The sequence below is a fragment of the Scyliorhinus torazame genome, chromosome 9 (assembly GCF_047496885.1).
Source record: "Scyliorhinus torazame isolate Kashiwa2021f chromosome 9, sScyTor2.1, whole genome shotgun sequence".
NCBI lineage: Eukaryota > Metazoa > Chordata > Chondrichthyes > Carcharhiniformes > Scyliorhinidae > Scyliorhinus > Scyliorhinus torazame.
In genome coordinates, this window is record NC_092715.1 from 176943477 (window position 1) to 176964256 (window position 20780).

The 20780-nt window shown below is 45.1% G+C and overlaps 1 protein-coding gene across 1 annotated transcript in view; it reads right to left on the reverse strand.

Annotated features, from left to right (window-relative positions):
* The window catches only part of LOC140429603 (chondroitin sulfate synthase 3-like), a 293522-nt gene that overhangs the window by 65425 nt on the left and 207317 nt on the right, over positions 1 to 20780 (reverse strand). The gene's annotated exons all lie outside the window — the stretch shown is intronic.

Here is a 20780-nt window from a genome sequence, read left to right on the forward strand (position 1 = left end):
GATCTTTGAATGTTTAATCGACTTGTGACTTTAAGGCAAAACAGCCTGTGCCTTTAATTCAAAAAGCATGATCCAGAAAGCTGTGCTGACTTAGACTGGTGATTGCCAATTGGCCAGTATCAGTGATGACTCGGTTTGATTGATTTGGCTGGTGGCCAATGACTGGGCCCAAAAAGCTGAGCTCTGCCTGTTTTTAAAAAAAAATTACTTTCTGAGTTACAAAGCCAAGGGCTCAGAGTGTGGGTCAGGGGCGAACCCCTAATCCAGCTCCTCACCTGCTCCAAAAAACAATTCAAATTGAATCCAATTCATGGTCCCCACAAGAGAGACATACCAGATCTGAGCCACAAAGGCTCAATCTACATTACATTTGATCTTAGCCAAAAGGCTGAGATTAACAGGTGGATCTGCTTCACTGGAATGTTCTCAAAAGAGTTATGAGGTTCCAATTTGGTTTCACTATTGATTCTACAGCTTGGATGGAGATTATTACTTGTAAATAATTCTCTCCCAAAAGATCCAGCTAATCTCCCTCCATAAGGCCACCGTGAGGGCTGATTTTCTCTCGAGTAAGTCTGGATGTCATTTTCTAGAGACTGCAATGGCTGCAAGTCAAACCACGAGCTGAGATCAAGGTTTGATGTGGAATAAAGTGTCTATACAGAAAGTAGACCTGCAGGTGAATCTTGAGCTGAAGGCCCAGTTCGACAAGAACTAAAGTAACTCTCGAGAAGGCTTACCGCCTGTAAGTACTGTATTGAATGAATGCCTCTTCAGGAGCAGCACGGTGGCGCAGTGGTAGCACTGCAGTCTCCCGGCACTGAGGTCCCAGGTTCGATCCCGGCTCTGGGTCACTGTCCGTGGAGTTTGCACATTCTCCCAGTGTTTGTGTGGGTTTCGCCCCCACAACCCAAAGATGTGCAAGGTAGGTGGATTGAACACGCTAAATTGCCCCTTAATTGGAAAAAATGAATTGCGTACTCTAAATTTATTTTAAAAAATGAATGCCTCTTCAAAGAAGACCATTACCAGTTGTAAACGAAGGACGTTAATCAACCAGCGGTCTGTGAGGAAAGCCTGCTACAGAACCACCATCAGAAGCAAAGATTCTTATCTTTTGACCTTCACCCTTATTATTACCGCGCCCCCCCCCCCTGTTTTTGTCTGTCTCATGTGTGTGAGCATCGGGTGGGACAGTTAAAGGGGGTAGGAGGTTAGCTTTTTGTTATTCAGTTGTAAATACTGCATATTTTATCATTAATCTTGTTAAAATAAATAGTAATTGTGTTTAAACTTACAAACCTGGTGACTGTAATTACTGGACAGCTAACGACCAAAGACTTGTAGCCACCTGAGTTGGCCAACTCCCGATGTAAAATGGAGAACAGCAAAGGCTGCAGGGGAATTCAGCCAACACAGGCAGAAACCAGCAGGTGCAGGTTTGCTGTGTATTTAACTCTGCAAAAGCCCAGACAGCATCGATACAAGCAGCCATCTGCATAATAATGTAGCAGCCATCTACATACTAATGTGCGATCCCCAGGAACAATCGCAACATTTGGGACAAACAAAGCTAAGCCAGACTCCCCGGCGCCAGCAGGAGCCAACACAAAAGAGGTTAACGGACACCTCACGACCGCCCATCGATCAGGGAACCGCTCCAGTATTGGAGAAATCAAACCAAGCGATTGGAACAAAGTCCAATCACCTGGAACCAGGTACGGAGTCCGCCCCGAAAGGCAGGAAGCCCCTGGGAACTATAAAGTTAAGCCCCCAAGTTCAAATCGTTCTTCTTGACAGGGTCACTCAGCAACGCAAACCAACCCTTGAGAGTGAACTGTCCAAGCTGCCACATCACTGAAGTAAGTCTCAAGTCGACGCTCGCTACGAGATAGGCGCTCCTAGCTACCAGTCCATACCGGCTTTGAATCCCGCAGTTTCAGAATCCGAACGAAAGGCCATTTGTTCCCCTGACCTGGTGGGCCAGTCCGTAGCTAAGTATAGGCCTGTTAGTTGTAGAAGTAGCTTAGACGTAGAATTTATGCATGAGTAGCGATTTACTGTGTATAATAAATGTGCTTTGATTTGAATCTTACTAATTGGTGCATTGAGTTATTGATCATTACTTGAACTTGAACCTCGTGGCGGTATCATAAAGTTACCTGTCGACTCGAGAGCAAAGGTTATAAAACAGAGCAAATTGAACCAACCAAAAGGTAGCAACAGACTTGGGGGATTTTTATGAGAATTATTGGTTAATTCATTTGTGTTGTGACTCTGGGGTGAGCGGGACTGGAATTGACTGCTCAATTGCCCAGGGTGTCATAACACCACCCCCTCAAGGGAAATTAGGGGGAAGCAATAAATATTGGTCTTGCCCCTGACACCACATCCCATGAGAAGATATAGAAGAAAAAGGGAAGAAAATTGAATTTTGCTCAATTGGTGAAGCAACTATTTTCCACATTAATTATGCACTTTCCAGGTATAGTCACTCTTAGCCACCGTTGGTCTTGTACAGATGTAATTAAATAAAAACTGGACTTTTTTTGTTAGATGTTATGCACAGTTTCTTTCATATGTGAACATAGAACATAGAACATAGAACAATACAGCACAGTACAGGCCCTTCGGCCCACGATGTTGCACCGAAACAAAAGCCATCTAACCTACACGTTCACTAAAGCAGCATGAAAGTGACCATGAAACTGTCATACGAACAGGAGTACACCATTCAGCTCCTTGAGCCGAATCCGTCATTTGGGGCTCATCTGAATATGTCAGATGATTGTACAAGTTTAATTGCTCGCAGTCGGGCCTACATGGGACTCCAGTCTGTCACCAAAATGGTTTACTCTCAGCTGCTCTCTGAAAATGGCCTAGCAAGTCTCTGTTGTACCAAACTGCTATCTGCAGCTGTCCACGAAGAGCCTTCTCTAAATGTGTACACATCATGAGAATGAATTTTAAAAAATACTGTTTAGGATCATTTCTCCAGTTGATGGTTTTAGTTAACATTTTAATTAAAACAAAATTCTTAGTGGCAACTTCATCATTGAAAAAAGTACTTGTAATCAATTGTTAAAACGTCAGCCCAAAGGGCAGCACGGTGACACAATGGTTAGCATTGCTGCCTCACGGTGCCGATCCTGTCTCTGAGTCACTGTCCGTGTGGAGTTTGCACATTCTCCCCGTGTCTGCGTGGTTTCGCCCCCATAACCCAAAGATGTGCAGTGTAGGTGGATTGGGCACGCTAAATTGCCCTTTAATTGGAAAAAAACTGAATTGGGCACTAAAGTCGGCCCAAAAAAATCCAGCGATTGCATAATAGCACAAATCGTATCAGAATTCTGGAAGGCATCACTCATGCATGACATTGGAACATAAAATGCAGATCTCTCCTCCCAAACTCAGCAAAAGTGCAGAGACCGTGATAGCAATTTTACCCTTTCCTGCCTGGTGAGAAGCTGAATGCATCCGATTGGATACTCATTTTACTTTCCATTGACTTACCATAACTACCGTCAAATATTTTTTAATGAATAACCTTTTAAAACCCCACTGTGTTTTAGCTTCCCAAAGCCAATAAAAAGTAACAAAGGAAGGCTAATGTAGCATTAGGTTCTTAATTAACTGGTTCTAGGTCAATAACTCCACTGATAATTGAGATCCAAAGTATCTTTGCTTTCCATAAGAGCAGTGAATCCATTGTCTTCTGCTAAATCCATTCATCGGGTAGAGGATGGGGAGAGACAACAGTTTACATGCACATTCACCAAAGGTAAAGTTATCAATTACAATTCTAATTTCATCTGTTGTTACTGCATTCTTTAACTGGGGACTGCAAATGAGTGAAGGAAAAGCTCTAAATTCTATCTATCAAAACATTACTCATTAACATTTTAATAAGTTATATTACTGCTTTGTGAAAGCAAATCCATCAGACTTGCTTTCGAGTTTTCTGAAACATCGGAATAAGTATGACCATTGCTTTTTATGTATGACAACCGTGCTGTTCTTAATTGGGGACACATCATGCAAAATTCATCCTATAGCTCACAGCACTGAACAGCTGTCACTGCTACAACTCATAATGTCTATCACTGTACCTGTCTTCAATTGAGATGTCCTCAAGCAAAGGATCTGTTATGGGCCAGGGTTTAGAGAACCCAAAAGTGTATCATGGAGCTCATCTGACCCACAACTTTAATAGATTGTGGTATGGGGAGCACATGGCCCACTCTACAGGTGTGGTACAGCAGAAATGGAAAAACTATTTTTAAAAGCAAAACAATGTTTATTCTATGAACTCAAGTTAACTTTTTAAAAACATAGTGAACATCTTAGCAACCATTAATTCAAATACAACCCCCAAAGAATACACCACTACGTAATCCTTAAGCTGTCCTTTTAACATCTATAAGACTTAAACAAAACCTTTAAACAGAAGCACATCAGGTTAAAGTCACTACTGAGAGCAATTATTAGTTTTAAATCACCAAAGGATCGATTTACAGTCTTTAGAATACAGAGAGAGAGACTAATACCCCTTCTGGCTGTGACTGCAGCTATCCAACTCTGAAAACGAAACTAACCACATCCTGCAGCAAACAGCCTAAAATGCAAGTAAAAAGCTGACAGACAGCCCAGCTCCACCCACACTCTGACATCATTGCAGTAATAAACACCCATTTCTTAAAGGTACTCTCACTGCAGATATTTATATACACACCCATTTATAAACACCCATTTCTTAAAGGTACTCTCACATGACAGATCTGAGAGAATCATCACTTCCAAAGGAACAGCTACAGAGCTACATTTTGTTGGAGGTGACAAAAATGTGAGGGGCCAGTTAGCTCAGTAGGCTGAGTAGCTAGAGGGTTGTATTTAATAAGCCAGTGTCCAGATTTCCGGTGGTGGCCATGGAGTGAGTGGTCGCTTATTTGGTCGCTCCAGCTCTTGGTGGACCTTTGGGATATTTTTCCCGGATTTACGGTGGATTTGATCGATAAAACAGGAGACTGGTGAAGTAGAGGAAAAGGATTCCCCAATAGTGTATGTATTTGTGGACCTGAAGTGGTCTGAAAAGGAGAGATTGTTGGTCGAAGAAGGAAGTGGAGTCTGCAGCACAGGAGAATATGGTGGAGGGTCAGTGGCCAATGGAGCAGCTGATGGGCTTTCTCCAGGAGAGCTTTGCTCAGCAAAGAAAATAATACCTGGGTCCGATTAAGACAGGGATTTACCGGGTGGAACAGAGGTTGGACGCCCAGGGCCAGGCGATCCAGAAGGTGGAAGAGGTGGTTGCTGAGCACGTTGAGCAGCTAGCCGCGATGGTGTCGGAGATGGGGCCGATGAAGGACCACCAGAAGAGGCTGCAAGAGAAAATGGAGGATTTGGAGAACAGATCGCGCAGGCAGAATCTGAGGATTGTTGGCCTCCCAGAGGGCAGCGAGGGATCGGACACAGGGGCATATCTGGCACGTATATTCGAGAAGCTGCTGGGGAAGGTGTGTTTGCTCGACCCTTGAAGGTAGACTGGGCGCACAGAGTGCTGATGAGGAAGCCGCTGAGAAACAAGCCACCGAGGGCGATGGTGATACAAATGCACCGGTTCCTGGATAAGGAACAGATTTGAGGTGGGCCAGACAGATGAGGAGCTGCATATGGGAAGGCAACGAGCTGTGTATTTACCAGGACTTGGTTGCGGAACTGGCCAAATAAAGGGCGAGTTTCAACAAGGTGAAATTGGCCCTCTTTAAGAAGGGGGTGAAGTTTGGCAAGCTGTACCCAGGACGTTTGTGGGTCACTTATGAGGGCCAGGAACTTTATTTTGGATCGCCAGATGAGGCAATTAACTTTGCTAAGGACAAGGGACTGGCAGGTGATGGAGGACATTGAATTTGGGGGCGAGTAGTTGTGTTCTTTATGTGCTGCTAAAGTTCTTTTCTCTTTGGTTTCGAATGTATTGTTTTGCACTGAGTTTGGGGCTGTTGCTATGTTATGTTTGAGGGTTAACTTTGTTCTTAATGGGGGATGGTGGGTGGGATTTTCTTCTTTTGTGTTTGTTGGGGATTGTGATGTTTTGCATATGTATGTTCGAGCGGGGGGGGGAAAGAGATCAGTGGGGGGTAGGATGCTTAGCGCCATAGGTGGGGGCTACCAGGCTAGCTGGGCGGGCTAGCTCATGGGAACGCAGTGGGGGGCGAGCAGGTGATCAGTTTGTTGAGGGATTGGGATTGTTATTTTATTGTTGGGAGGGAGGCGGGGGGGAATTGTTCTGCTAACAGGGGAGGGACTTGCGCTTGGAGACAAATTGGGGGTCGTCCTGAGGAGGCGCGGGACGCGGGCTGAAGGCCTAGGAAGGGCTATGGTTGATCGGCCGTGGGAGGGGGGGGGGGGGGGGGGGGTCGGGGGGCTGCCCCCACTGACCAGGCTGATCTCATGGAATGTGAGAGGGCTGAATGCGGGTCATACAGGCCAATCTCCCTACTAAATGTTGACACCAAATTGCTGGCCAAGATTTTGGCCTCGAGAATAGAGGATTGTGTTCCAAGGGTGATAAGGGAAGAGCAGACGGGATTTGTCAAAGGTAGGCAGTTAATGGCCAACGTTAAAAGGCTCTCGAATGTCATCATGATGCCCTCCTAGGGGAGGGAGGTGGAGGTGGTGGTCGCTATGGACGCGGAGAAGGCCTTCGACCAGGTGGAGTGTAAGTGCTTGTGGGAGGTCCTGGGGCGGTTTAGATTTTGTGGACTGGGTCCGGCATCGGTTGCGAGTGTGCGGACGAACCGGGTGAGCTCGGAATATTTCAGACTGAGCTGGGGGATGAGGCAGTGATGTCCACTTTCCCCACTGTTGTTTGCCTTGGCGCTGTGAGTGTCAACGGACTGAAGGGGCTAGTCCGGGGGGGGGGGGTGGAACACAGGGTTTCATTGTATACAGACGACCTATTGCTGTATATTTCTGACTCGTTGGGGGGGGGGGGGGGGGGGGGGGGGGGGGGGGGGGGTGGGAGAGATTATGCGGATCTGAGGGGAATTTGGCCGGTTCTCGGGCTATAAATTGAATATGGGGAAAAGTGAGGTTTTTGTGATCCAGGCGAGGGGGCAGAAGAGGAAGCTGAGTGAATTGCCGTTCAAAGTGGTGGGAGGTAGTTTTCAATACTTGGGACTCCATGTGGCATGGGGATGGGAGCAGCTGCATAAACTAAATCTGGCCCCGTTAGTTGAGCAAATGAAGGAGGATTTTCGGAGGTGGGACTTGCTCCCATTGTCACGGCTTGGGAGGATACAGACCGTAAAAGATGACAGTTCCCCCAAGATTTTTGTTTGTTTTCCGGTGTCTCCCTATGTTTATACCAAAGGCCATTTTTAAGCGGGTTAATGCGGTGATCTCTTGAGTTTGTGTGGATGGGTAAAACCCTGTGAGTAAGGAAAGTGCTGTTTGAGTGGAGCTGGGGGGCGCCCTGCCGAACTTGAGGATTTACTACTGGGCGGCAAATATAGCTATACAGGAAAATGGCTAGTGGGGGAGGGGTCGGTATGGGAGTGGGTAGAGGTGGCATCATGCAGGATCACAAGTTTAGGAGTGCTGGTAACAGCACCTCTGCCATTCTCACCGGCTCGATATTCTGCAGGTCCGGTGGTGGTGGAGGCTCTGAGAGCTTGAGACAGTGGCGGAAGCATATGGGAGTGGAGGGAGTGTCGGTGCGGGCTCCAATTTGTGGCAATCACCTGTTTGTCCCGGGGAGGTTGGATGGGGGGTTTCGGAGGTGGCAGAGAGCAGGTATTGAGAGGCTGGAGGATCTGTTTATCGATGGGAGCTTTCCCTGTTTGGAGGATTTGGAAGAGGAGTTTGAACTGCCGGGAGGTGAGGAACTTTGTGCGAAGGCAGGTTTAGACCTTTCCGCTTCTACTGCCATAGGGGATACAGGATAAGGTAGTTTCTAAAACGGGGGTGGGGGAGGGGACGGTCTCGGAAATTTATAAAGAACTTATGGAGTGGGAGGAAACCCAGATAGGAGAGGTGAAGTACAAGTTGGAAAATGAGCTGGGAAAGGAGTTAGAGGCAGGTATGTGGGAGGATGCTCTGAGCAGAGTCAACACGTCCTCATCATGTGCCAGGCTCAGCCTGATACAATTCAAGGTGGCTCACCGGGCTCACATGACAGTGGTCCGGATGTGCAGTTTTTTTGGGTAGAGGACAGGTGTGTGAGGTGTGCAGGTGGGCCGCAAAACATGTCCACATGTTTTGGGCATGTCCAAAGCTTGGGGGATTCTGGGAGGGATTTGCCGATGTCATGTCCACGGTGGTAAAAATGAGGGTGGCGCCGAGCCACAGGTGGCACTCTTTGGAGCGTCGGAAGATCCGGGACTCCAGGGGGTGAGAGAGGCTGACCTTTTGGACTTTGCCTCCTTGGGTAGCCCGCTGAGGGATATTATTACCATGAAGGGACTCGGAGCCCCCAAAAGCGGGGTATGGGTTAGTGACATGGCTGAGTTTCTCAGGCTTGAGAAAATTAAATTCGCCCTGATAGATCAATGTTAGGGTTTGCCCGGAGGTGGCAGCCGTTTATCGACTTCTTCGGGGAAAACTAAACTGTTAGCAGATACAATAAGTGGGGGATGGGGGGGTTAGGGAATGAGGGGGGTAGGGGGAGTTAGTTTAGTTTAGTTTATGCGGGATCAGCGAGAGGAGATGGAGGGACTTGGGAATTGTGTGTGGAATTGTGTGTATAAGCTATGTTGACGGGATATGGTTGTTGGTTGGGGGGGGTATTACGCATTGAATTAAGTTTAAATCATAAGCCATGATTAGCAATCCTCAAACAACAAGGGTACTTCATGAAGAGGGAGATGAAAACACACTGCAAGGCCATGTCTGCTTGACAACTAAAGATGTAACAGTGTCTGGTATTATTGGATACATTGTAATGAGGAAATCAGTAAGTTTGTTCATCATTGACAATTACTGCAGCAAATCATCCAGTAAGTGCATTTACCAAAAATATGATGGAACACAAGTGACACATATTCAATGCGACTACTCGTCAGTACAGTGTCCGTCAACTTGAACAAATAGGAGATTAGGGGATCAAACGTTGCCCAACAGGCTTGCCTGTGGCTTCTATATCTTTTAACCAAACTAATTGTAAAATATATTTTCCAATTTCTGATTTGCTTCTTTCAATTTATAATCACAATGTCCAACTAAATAACAACAGAACCAATATTCATTCATAAAGTTGGTCCTTGATTACAGCAGTGACATTTCATTCACTGTAAAGCACCAAGGTGTTTGGAGGTCATAAAAATCTATTATAAATGATAATCTTTATTTTCATAACTGATGGTAGTTCATGTGCAGTACCCATCCAGCTTTCTGCACCCCTATTCATCCTTCAATACAGCATCTTCATTCTTGATTTTTTTTCCAAAAAGGGCCGGCGCCACCTGGATAAAATTATTGTGCATAGAACCATAGAATTCCAACAGTGCAGAAGGAGGCCATTCGACCCATTGAGTATGCACTGACCCTCTGAAAGAGAACCTCCGTATTCCCGTATCCCCACCTAACCTGGACATCTTTGGACACTAAGGGGCAATTAAGCATTACCAATCCACTGCATACCTTTGGACTGAGGGGAAACTGGAACATCCGGAGGAAACCCACGCAGACACTGGCAGAACGTGCAAACTTCATACAGTCACCCAAGGCCGGGATTGAAACTGGGATCCTGGCGCAGTGAGGCATGCCTCAACTTTATACAGATAAGTTGCAATAATTGTGCGGGAAGTGTCAGTCATGTTGAGTGATATACATTCATATTTCATAGTTTAATTGAAACAAGAAAACAGAATATTCACTGCACCAGATATAGCCCAAGCTCCTGCTGAAACTACTGGGACATCAGTGCGATAGGAATTTTATAGAAGACCATTCCAGGTACTGATCCCACTCGAGATCTTCTCTCTGCAACAATGCCCTTTTAAACTCGAGCCCCGTCAATTTTCAATATTTTGCTTTTGGACATCCATGGTAGCACGGTAGCACTGTGGATAGCACAATTGCTTCACAGCTCCAGGGTCCCAGGTTCGATTCCGGCTTGGGTCACTGTCTGTGTGGAGTCTGTACATCCTCCCCGTGTGTGCGTGGGTTTCCTCCGGCTGCTCCGGTTTCCTCCCACAGTCCAAAGATGTGCAGGTTAGGTGGATTGGCCATTCTAAAAATTGCCCTTAGTGTCCAAAATTGCCCATCGTGTTGGGTGGGGTTATTGGGTTATGGGGATCGGGTGAAGGTGTGGACCTTGGGTAGGGTGCTCTTTCCAAGAGCCGGTGCAGACTCGATGGGCCAAATGACCTCCTTCTGCACTGTAAATTCTATGATATAAAAAATAAAAAAATTCTATGATGGTAAAACATTTTTACAAGGACATTATTTTTGAAAACAGAACAAATTCTAAAAGCATTTAGAGTAGAGTATTTCTATAGCATGTCAAACAGCAATGAAAAGTAGATTTTGACATTTACATTTTCTCAGGAAGTGAACTATCAGGGGTTTTAAATTCACAAATTATTACACCACAGAAAGGTCAGTATTGCCTAAATGTCTATGTGACGCTATGGAAACAAAGAACAAAAAGTAGCTTGACAGAAAGATTGTAAGTTCGTATTGCAAAAGTAGAACTAGTGGTTATTACATTATAATGCATTTCCATTTATATCAGGCATCCAAGTATTTCCTTTACATTTAAAATGAAGATACAGTAGTGTTTTAAAGCTAGCTCTCCATAAACCAGAGTTGTCCAAAAACTGAACATATTAAGGATGTGCCGTGCATCAATTTTAATTGAGTAAAAAAGTTGGACAGAAATCAGCTGATTGGTTATCCTACTTTCAGCTTTGTTCAAGTATCTGGTGAGGCCTGGAGTGGGTTGTGGAAGCTCCCATTTAAAAGTAGCTATAGGCTTTACTGAAATATGTAAAAGGGGGTAATGATATCTTCCATACAATTAGCTGTCAAGTAGAAATGTTGATCATCAAATTCAACCCATGTCCAAGAAACCTGGGGTCAGTGTTCTTTTTTAAGAGGATATTTGAGAGAGGAGGTCATTAGAAAAGCACAGGAAGTTAAACTGACCTTTTCAGGTCATTTGTCAGCTTGTTTTAGTTTAAGGGAATTAGTTTTTCATAAATGTTTTTATTTGTATCCAGCACCATTGCTGGTACTAGCAGGAACCCTTCTAGTTGTCATGTACAGAAGAGGATTAGAACTGGAAAGATGCCAAGCAGGCCAGGCAACGTGAGAGATGATCTCTGCCCTCACATGACACCCGATTCACCAGGCAGAGTGGAAGTTAACTAATTTAACAGGTTTATGATTGGTGAAGGCGCCTTTCCTTTTTAAAAATTTGCTCAAGAGGTTGACTGATACTGGCAAGGGGCATTTATTGCCCATTCCTTTTGGCTCCAAATGCCTGCAGCCTTTGCACCGATGACGCTCTCTCAATACTGTTTTGAATGGCAACACTACAGAATTCCAGGAAAATTACCCAGTAATGATGTGGTAGAGCATGAAAGAAGGCATTCGGGGTTAATAGCATTGACTGTGCCCATTAAGATGCCACGAACGTATTCCACAGGCTCTAACATATGTACTTGAAAAAAGACCTGGATCTCACCTTTTTAAGACCTGTTGCATCTGACACGCAGTGCCAGTAACAGCTTAGTCTGAAACTCATCCTCACCTCCTTGGAGACATGTTTCAAAACCAACCTGCATGGATAGTGCCATGAGGTGGTAGAGTTAACAATACTCCTCACTTGTCTGTTTGTAAATTATTATTAATGTATATTATCCATGGCAAATTTCACTGTAAAGAAATATGAAACCAATACAAATATTAGAAAAAATAATAATAATACTCCTCACAACCATCGCCATTTCAGATGCCATCAACAGAAAATCAGCTGCTGGACTGTTCTATCGCTTATCTGCAGATTGCTGTCTGCATTAAGATGTTCCCTTTCCTTTGTTTTTGCTTACCACCTCTTAATTTCTTCCCCCGTAACCATGGCTTAGGTTTCAAAATGTTCTAAAGACTTTGAATTTTTGTCAGCAAATTGGGAAATTGCCTTTTAATTGGACCTCTTTCCTTTATATTTGATTTGCGTGTAATTTTCTTCACTCACCACCAACATTTTTGTAAAAATAAATTTAGAGTACCCAATTCTTTTGTCCAATTAAGGGGCAATTTAGTGCGGCCAATCCACCTACCGTGCACATCTTTGGGCTGTGGGGGTGCAACCCATACATGCAGGGGGAGAATGTGCAAATTCCACAATGACAGTGACCCAGTGCCGGGATAAAATCTGAAACCTCGGCGCTGTGAGGCAGCAGTGCTAACCATTGTGCCACCATGCTTCCCACACCACCAACATTTCTGAGGGTCTGAGTGCTGTGTATAATCATGAATTTGGCTTAATGCTGGAGAATTGAGTGCCATTTGCACTGGACCTTTCATGGGATTTGCACGATCTCTTAACCATTCCGAACCAAATCTGCAGATGAAAATCGGATGTTAAACTTTCGCTGCACTGGAATATCTGTAAAATGTCAAGCTGAAAATGCTCACCGTATTCTAATCTTAGTTGCCTGGTGTTAACTGTTCAATAAAATGTGTTAAACCTATCTCCGAGTCGGAACCTTCCTGTCAGAGTATGCATCAAGGAAGCACCTTATGCTACATGAAGAAGCATAACACAACATGGTACCAGTTAGAGCCTGTTAAATCTACATAGTTCAACTCAAGATCCGTGACTACCAGCAACAGCACCCAGGCAAGATGTTCGAGATTCCGGTTCCACAGCAGCTCCGGTACAACGGCAATCTCAGTGCCAACTGGCGTGCATTCAGGCAGAGATTTGAGATCTACCTGGTAGCGTCCGATCTAGATGGCGTAGTGGATGCAGAGAAAATAAAGTTTCTGCTCACCATTGCGGGTGCAAGTGCAGCAGAAATCTTCAAGACCTTCAAATACTCAAAAGGGCAAGACAAGAGCGACTTCCAGACAGTCCTGGACAAATTTGAAACATACTGCGAGGAAAACACAAGAGAGAATGGCAAAAGAGGCGCCAATACTCACCACGAGGCAAAGGTAGGCCTGCAAATGCAGAAAATGGCAGTTTTGATTGGCAGCCATCTTGAGAAAGGAGCCACACGAGAACTGGCAAAACAGTATTTTGCGCATGCGCAGTTGCGCAAAGAGCGCACAGTAAGGAAAGCGATCTGCGCATGCGCGATCCATTCCTACGCTCTACGTCACAAGCGTCATGATGTCAGAGGCCACGGACCACGCCCACTTAAAGGGGCAATGTCCCAAAATAATTAAAAAATTTTGAAGCCGGAAAACACAATTCTTTCACCTGGAACAACAGCACAATACCTGAACTTGGACCAGTAGCTGAAAGTAATCTCCGCAGAAACCTGCAACAGGCAGTTAGCACCGCCCAAATAAATAATTTGGTCCTTGAAGACTACGACTCAGACGTTGATTTCTTCTTTGGACATCGCGAGCACAATGACAGCTCTGACACAGAAAGTGATGATATGGTCCTTGAAGACTACGGCTCAGACGATGATTTCATCACTGGACGTGGTGACCTCAGTACCAAATCTGAACTGCACGAGGTGTGTTGTACAGTGAAGAATCCGACACAGACATGGACGACTTCTTCGGATTTGAGGTTCCTCAGCCCAGCACAGACGACATCCTTACCCAGAAGTACAGGATTTTGCTGCGGCCTGACACCAAGAGACAGAGAACGGTACAAGTCCACAGAGAGCGGCCTGACGCCAGAGTCAGAGAGCGGTACAAGCCCACAGAGAGCGGCCTGACGCCAAGAGACAGAGAGAGGTCCAAGCCCACAGAGAGCGGCCTGACGCCACACCAGTGGTCCACGCACCACGAACAGTGCTCCACACACCACAAACAGTGCTCCACGCACCACGAAGAGTCCCCGACTCCACACAGAGAGTGGTCCATGCACCACAAAGAGTCCCCGACTCCGCACAGAAAGCGATGACAGATTCCACAGCAAGACCACTGCACGTCTCCACAGAGAACACAGAAAGACTCCACAGCGAGATCACTGCTTGACTTCGTTGAGAGCGCACAGATCGACTCCACAGCGAGACCACTGCATGACTCCACACAGGGAACGATGCCAGACTCACAGAGAGAACGATACAAGCCACCACAGCGAGCTCGTTGACAGACTCCACGGTGGAAGCAATGCAAGACTTCAGAGCGCAGTCCTTGCATGAACAAGACCATGAAGGTCTAGCAACCTTATCTGAGCAACCAGCAGCAGACGATGCAAGTCTGCCACGCTCAAGTGCACAGCAAGACGACTATGACAGTCTACCACACTCACGTGAACAACAAAAAGACTATGACAGTCTACCCAGATTATTTGAGCCCACAGAAGAAGACAGTCTACCCAGCTCATCTAACCGACAAGAAGACACTGTTACCCACTGTGTGTGCGACAAGTGACAAAGGCTTCACAATTCCCATACAAGATGTGCGACATCTCAGCGAGACGGACAGATCTCAGCTAGTATGTACAGAGGCACTCGGCGATCATAGTGAGGTTACTAGTGACTCCAGTGACAACACGTTAATTCAAACCTCATCCACTCGAGCCTCTCCACAAGAAAATGCATTCCTGAACGTTTTGACTCCAGACGGGGAGCATCAAGACACCTCAGATGATTCAAGTGACACCTCAGATGATTCAAGTGAACCTGAAATGACTTCGGATGGGGAGCATCAAGAAACCAAAGCTGATTCAGGTGAACCAGAAAGGACTCCAGACGGGGAGCATCGACAAGCCAAAGATGATTCCAGTGAACCGGACATGACTCTAGATGGGGAGCGCCGAGGAATCAGAGACGGCACGCTAAATGCAACAGCAGATTCCACAAAGGACACTGACACAAGTAACTTTGTGAAGGACTTGAATTCTCCACTCGGAGTGGTCATTGAGCGCAACAAACACAACAACAAAACCTACGAAAACAACAAAGACAACAACAAGAAGCGTATCACAGACACCAACGTCAACAACAAACACGACGAAAAACTGGAACGACGACTGGTACGACATGGTACAACTCTGCAAATGCAGGACAATGTAAAAGCACAGATCCTAACACTGGCAAGAGTACAGCCATACCATGCATGGCAGCAAATCTCACCAATTCAAGTTTGCTCCACTACAAACAAGCAAACCAGCTTTAAAGGCAGCTGCCATAAGTCATCAATACCGCAAACACCAGTCCAGGTAGACAGGAAAGGTTACATACTGCATCGTTACCACAAGCATAGAAAAAAGAGAGTCCAAATCGGACAATGAAGTAATTTGACCATTTGCACACCTCCTGATGACTTCTTGGTTCCTTGAGCACAGGGACACTGATGGCGTTCACAAGGACATGACAACATCAACATCGACACTTCAATAACAAAACATGAAAGCTACTCGATCCTATTAATTCATGAACTTTGGACTCATACATATTATTTGGTATTGTATAATCATCACTGTCCTCATGATTTGTACATGTCATCACTTATCTACCTATTTTGTTCAATTTTCTTTAACACTGTACAGAAAATATATAACACGAAAAAAGGGGGGATGTGGTGATATGCATCACTGTAAATACACATGGGGTTAATGCAAATATACTAAGACTAAGTAAACACTAGAGGGAGCACCAGAGACATCATCACATGCAGACATACAGCTAATGAACACACAGAATAGGACACGACCAATGGGCAGTCAAGACACCCAGAGGTGACACTACCACAAGGGGGCAACCCATATAAAAGGACAGGGCACACATGCTCTTTCTCTTTCCACAGGTGACACAGGGGCAGATCAGAAGCATCACACCCACCGCATGGCTTAGAGCAGACTGGTTAGTTAGACTGAGTTACTATAGCAAGATTAGCAGGAGAGTCAAACTCAAATAGGAGAATTGTTAACTGTTCAATAAATGTGTTAAACCTATCTCCAAGTCGGAACCTTCCTTTGTCAGAGCATACATCAAGGAAGCACCTTATGCTACATGAAGAAGCATAACACAACACATGGAAGCATTGGTTAAGTGAGTGGCGAACAAGATGGCAGGTGGAGTATAACGTAGGGAAGTTTGATGTTATTCACTTTAGTCATAAGAATAAGAAAGTAGAATCTTTAGAAACCTGTTGCTGGTATTCAAAAAGGCTTGGGTGTGCTTGCACAAGGAATGCAGGAAGTTAGCATGCAGATACAGCAAGTAATTAGGATGTCAAGTGGAATATTGGCCTTCATTGCAAGGGGTTTGGAGATCAAGAATAAAGAAGTCTTACTGCAATTGTGCAGGGTTTTGAGACCACATTGGGAATACTGTGTGCCGTACTGGTCTCCATTTTTAAGAATGGATATACTTGCACTGGAGTCAGGACAGCAAAAATTCACAAAATTAATGGAATGAGAGGATAGTCCTATGATGAGGGGCCAAGTAAATTGGACTTATATTCTCTGGAGTTTAGACGAATGAGAGGCAATCACATTGAACCCTGCAAAACATTGAAGGGGTTTGCTAGGGTAGGTGCTGAGAGATTGTTTCCGCTGGTTGGTTGGGGAGGCTACAAAACAGGGCCACAGTCTTATGATAAGAGGTCAGTCATTTAGGACTGAGATGAGGAGAAATTATTTCATACAAACGATTGTGAATCTTTGGAATTTCCTACCCCAGAGGGTTGTGAATGCTCCATCGTTGTATATATTTGAAGCTGGGATTTTCAGGATATGAGGACGGTTGGGAAAATGGAACTGAAGGGCAGAGCAGGATCGACAGGTAATATGTTCTACATCTGCTCCTATATTTCATGTATTACTGATCACATAACCGAACGCTCGTCTATCTGGCGTCTAATTAACAGGAATAAGGTGGGTGAACTTAAGGCATGGATCGGTACTTGGGACTACGATGTGGTGGCCATCACGGAAACTTGGATAGAAGAGGGGCAGAAATGGTTGTTGGAGGTCCCTGGTTATAGATGTTTCAATAAGATTAGGGAGGGTGGTAAAAGAGGTGGGGGGGGGGGTGGCATTATTAATTAGAGATAGTATAACAGCTGCAGAAAGGCAGTTCGAGGAGTATCACCCTATTGAGGTAGTATGGGTTGAAGTCAGAAATAGGAAAGGAGCAGTCACCTTGTTAGGAGTTTTCTATAGGCCCCCCAATAGTAGCAGAGATGTGGAGGAACAGATTGGGAAACAGATTTTGGAAAGGTGCAGAAGTCATAGGGTAGTAGTCATGGGCGACTTTAACTTCCCAAATATTGAGTGGAAACTCTTTAGATCAAATAGTTTGGATGGGGTGGTGTTTGTGCAGTGTGTCCAGGAAGCTTTTCTAACACAGTATGTAGATTGTCCGACCAGAGGAGGGGCAATATTGGATTTAGTACTGGGTAATGAACCAGGGCAAGTGATAGATTTGTTAGTGGGGGAGCATTTTGGAGATAGTGACCACAATTCTGTGACTTTCACTTTAGTAATGGAGAGGGATAGGTACGTGCAACAGGGCAAGGTTTACAATTGGGGGAAGGGTAAATACGATGTTGTCAGACAAGAATTGAAGTGCATAAGTTGGGAACATAGGCTGTCAGGGAAGGACACAAGTGAAATGTGGAACTTGTTCAAGGAACAGGTGCTACGTATCCTTGATATGTATGTCCCTGTCAGGCAGGGAAGAGATGGTCGAGTGAGGGAACCATGGTTGACAAGAGAGGTTGAATGTCTTGTTAAGAGGAAAAAGGAGACTTATGTAAGGCTGAGGAAACAAGGTTCAGACAGGGCATTGGAGGGATACAAGATAGCCAGGAGGGAACTGAAGAAAGGGATTAGGAGAGCTAAGAGAGCACATGAACAATCTTTGGCGGGTAGGATCAAGGAAAACCCCAAGGCCTTTTACACATATGTGAGAAATATGAGAATGACTAGAGCGAGGGTAGGTCCGATCAAGGACAGTAGCGGGAGATTATGTATTGAGTCTGAAGAGATAGGAGAGGTCTTGAACGAGTACTTTTCTTCTGTATTTACAAATGAGAGGGGCGATATTGTTGGAGAGGACAGTGTGAAACAGATTGGTAAGCTCGAGGAAATACTTGTTAGGAAGGAAGATGTGTTGGGCTTTTTGAAAAACTTGAGGATAGACAAGTCCCCCGGGCCTGACGGGATATATCCAAGGATTCTATGGGAAGCAAGAGATGAAATTGCAGAGCCGTTGGCAATGATCTTTTCGTCCTCACTGTCAACAGGGATGGTACCAGGGGATTGGAGAGTGGCGAATGTCGTGCCCCTGTTCAAAAAAGGGACTAGGGATAACCCTGGGAATTACAAGCCAGTTTGTCTTACTTCGGTGGTAGGCAAAGTAATGGAAAGGGTACTGAAGGATAGGATTTCTGAGCATCTGGAAAGACACTGCTTGATTAGGGATAGTCAGCACGGATTTGTGAGGGGTAGGTCTTGCCTTACAAATCTTATTGAATTCTTTGAGGAGGTGACCAAGCATGTGGATGAAGGTAAAGCAGTGGATGTAGTGTACATGGATTTTAGTCAGGCATTTGATAAGGTTCCCCATGGTAGGCTTATGCAGAAAGTAAGGAGGCATGGGATAGTGGGAAATTTGGCCAGTTGGATAACGAACTGGCTAACCGATAGAGGTCAGAGAGTGGTGGTGGATGGTAAATATTCAGCCTGGATCCCAGTTACCAGTGGTGTACCGCAGGGATCAGTTCTGGGTCCTCTGCTGTTTGTGATTTTCATTAATGACTTGGATGAGGGAGTTGAAGGGTGGGTCAGTAAATTTGCAGACGATACGAAGATTGGTGGAGTTGTGGATAGTGAGGAGGGCTGTTGTCGGCTGCAAAGAGACATAGATAGGATGCAGAGCTGGGCAGAGAAGTGGCAGATGGAGTTTAACCCTGAAAAGTATGAGGTTGTCCATTTTGGAAGGACAAATATGAATGTGGAATACAGGGTTAACGGTAGAGTTCTTGGCAATGTGGAGGAGCAGAGAGATCTTGGGGTCTATGTTCATACATCTTTGAAAGTTGCCACTCAAATGGATAGAGCTGTGAAGAAGGCCTATGGTGTGCTCGCATTCATTAACAGAGGGAGTGAATTTAAGAGCCGTGAGGTGATGATGCAGCTGTACAAAACTTTGGTAAGGCCACATTTGGAGTACTGTGTACAGTTCTGGTCGCCTCATTTTAGGAAGGATGTGGAAGCTTTGGAAAAGGTGCAAAGAAGATTTACCAGGATGTTGCCTGGAATGGAGAGTAGGTCTTACGAGGAAAGGTTGAGGGTGCTAGGCCTTTTCTCATTAGAACGGAGAAGGATGAGGGGCGACTTGATAAAGGTTTATAAGATGATCAGGGGAATAGATAGAGTAGACAGTCAGAGACTTTTTCCCCGGGTGGAACAAACCATTACAAGGGGACATAAATTTAAGGTGAAAGGTGGAAGATATAGGAGGGATATCAGAGGTAGGTTCTTTACCCAGAGAGTAGTGGGGGCATGGAATGCACTGCCTGTGGAAGTAGTTGAGTCGGAAACATTAGGGACCTTCAAGCAGCTATTGGATAGGTACATGGATGACGGTAAAATGATATAGTGTAGATTTATTTGTTCTTAAGGGCAGCACGGTAGCATTATGGATAGCACAATGCTTCACAGCTCCAGGGTCCCAGGTTCGATTCCGGCTTGGGTCACTGTTTGTGCGGAGTCTGCACGTCCTCCCAGTGTCTGCGTGGGTTTCCTCCAGGTGCTCCGGTTTCCTCCCACAGTCCAAAGATGTGCAGGTTAGGTGAATTGGCGAATGATAAATTGCCCTTAATGTCCAAAATTGCCCTTGGTGTTGGGTGGAGGTGTTGAGTTTGGGTGGGGTGCTCTTTCTGGGAGCCGGTGCGGACTCGGGAGGCCGGGTGGCCTCCTTCTGCACTGTAAATTCAATGATAATCTATGATTAATCTAGGACAAAGGTTCGGCACAACATCGTGGGCCGAAGGGCCTGTTCTGTGCTGTATTTTCTATGTTCTATGTTTAATTGAACAGCGAGAAAAGCTCTTTTGTAGATCCCATTATTTGCAGATTTTTACTTAAAATACTGTAGACTTAGATATGTTTAAAATCTCTCTCCATGTTGAAGTTCATCCACAACATGCACAACCTGACACATCCGAGGTTGCCCCGAAAGAAATATAAAACTGAGGGAATGCTGCTGATAATATCCTGAGAACAAAATAAGGTGTTTACTGTTATCAAAAGACACACAGTGCTTTTCCTCTAAAGATTACAAGCTGCCACCTACCACCATAAGTACAACTGTATTTCAAAAGGCCATCTCACGGTGTTGATGGAGCTTTACAAATTCTTTCAAAAAGTGCCAAACATGACTCAACTGTCCGCATTTGAATAAATGATCATATTTCTTTCCTATCCCTTTCCTAGATCAATTTAAAGAATTGTTCAAACGCACGGAATAAGATGATGGTTATGCCGTGGATTTCTTTACCCCATGTGTCATACTAGTTTTGCAATGACACGCACTATGGGTGCTTTGTCTGTGCTCTGTTCATTCGCAGCTACTTAGCGGGGTAGAAAGATCAAATGTAAACTAATGCTCTTCTGGGAGATAAATTGAACAGCAATAATA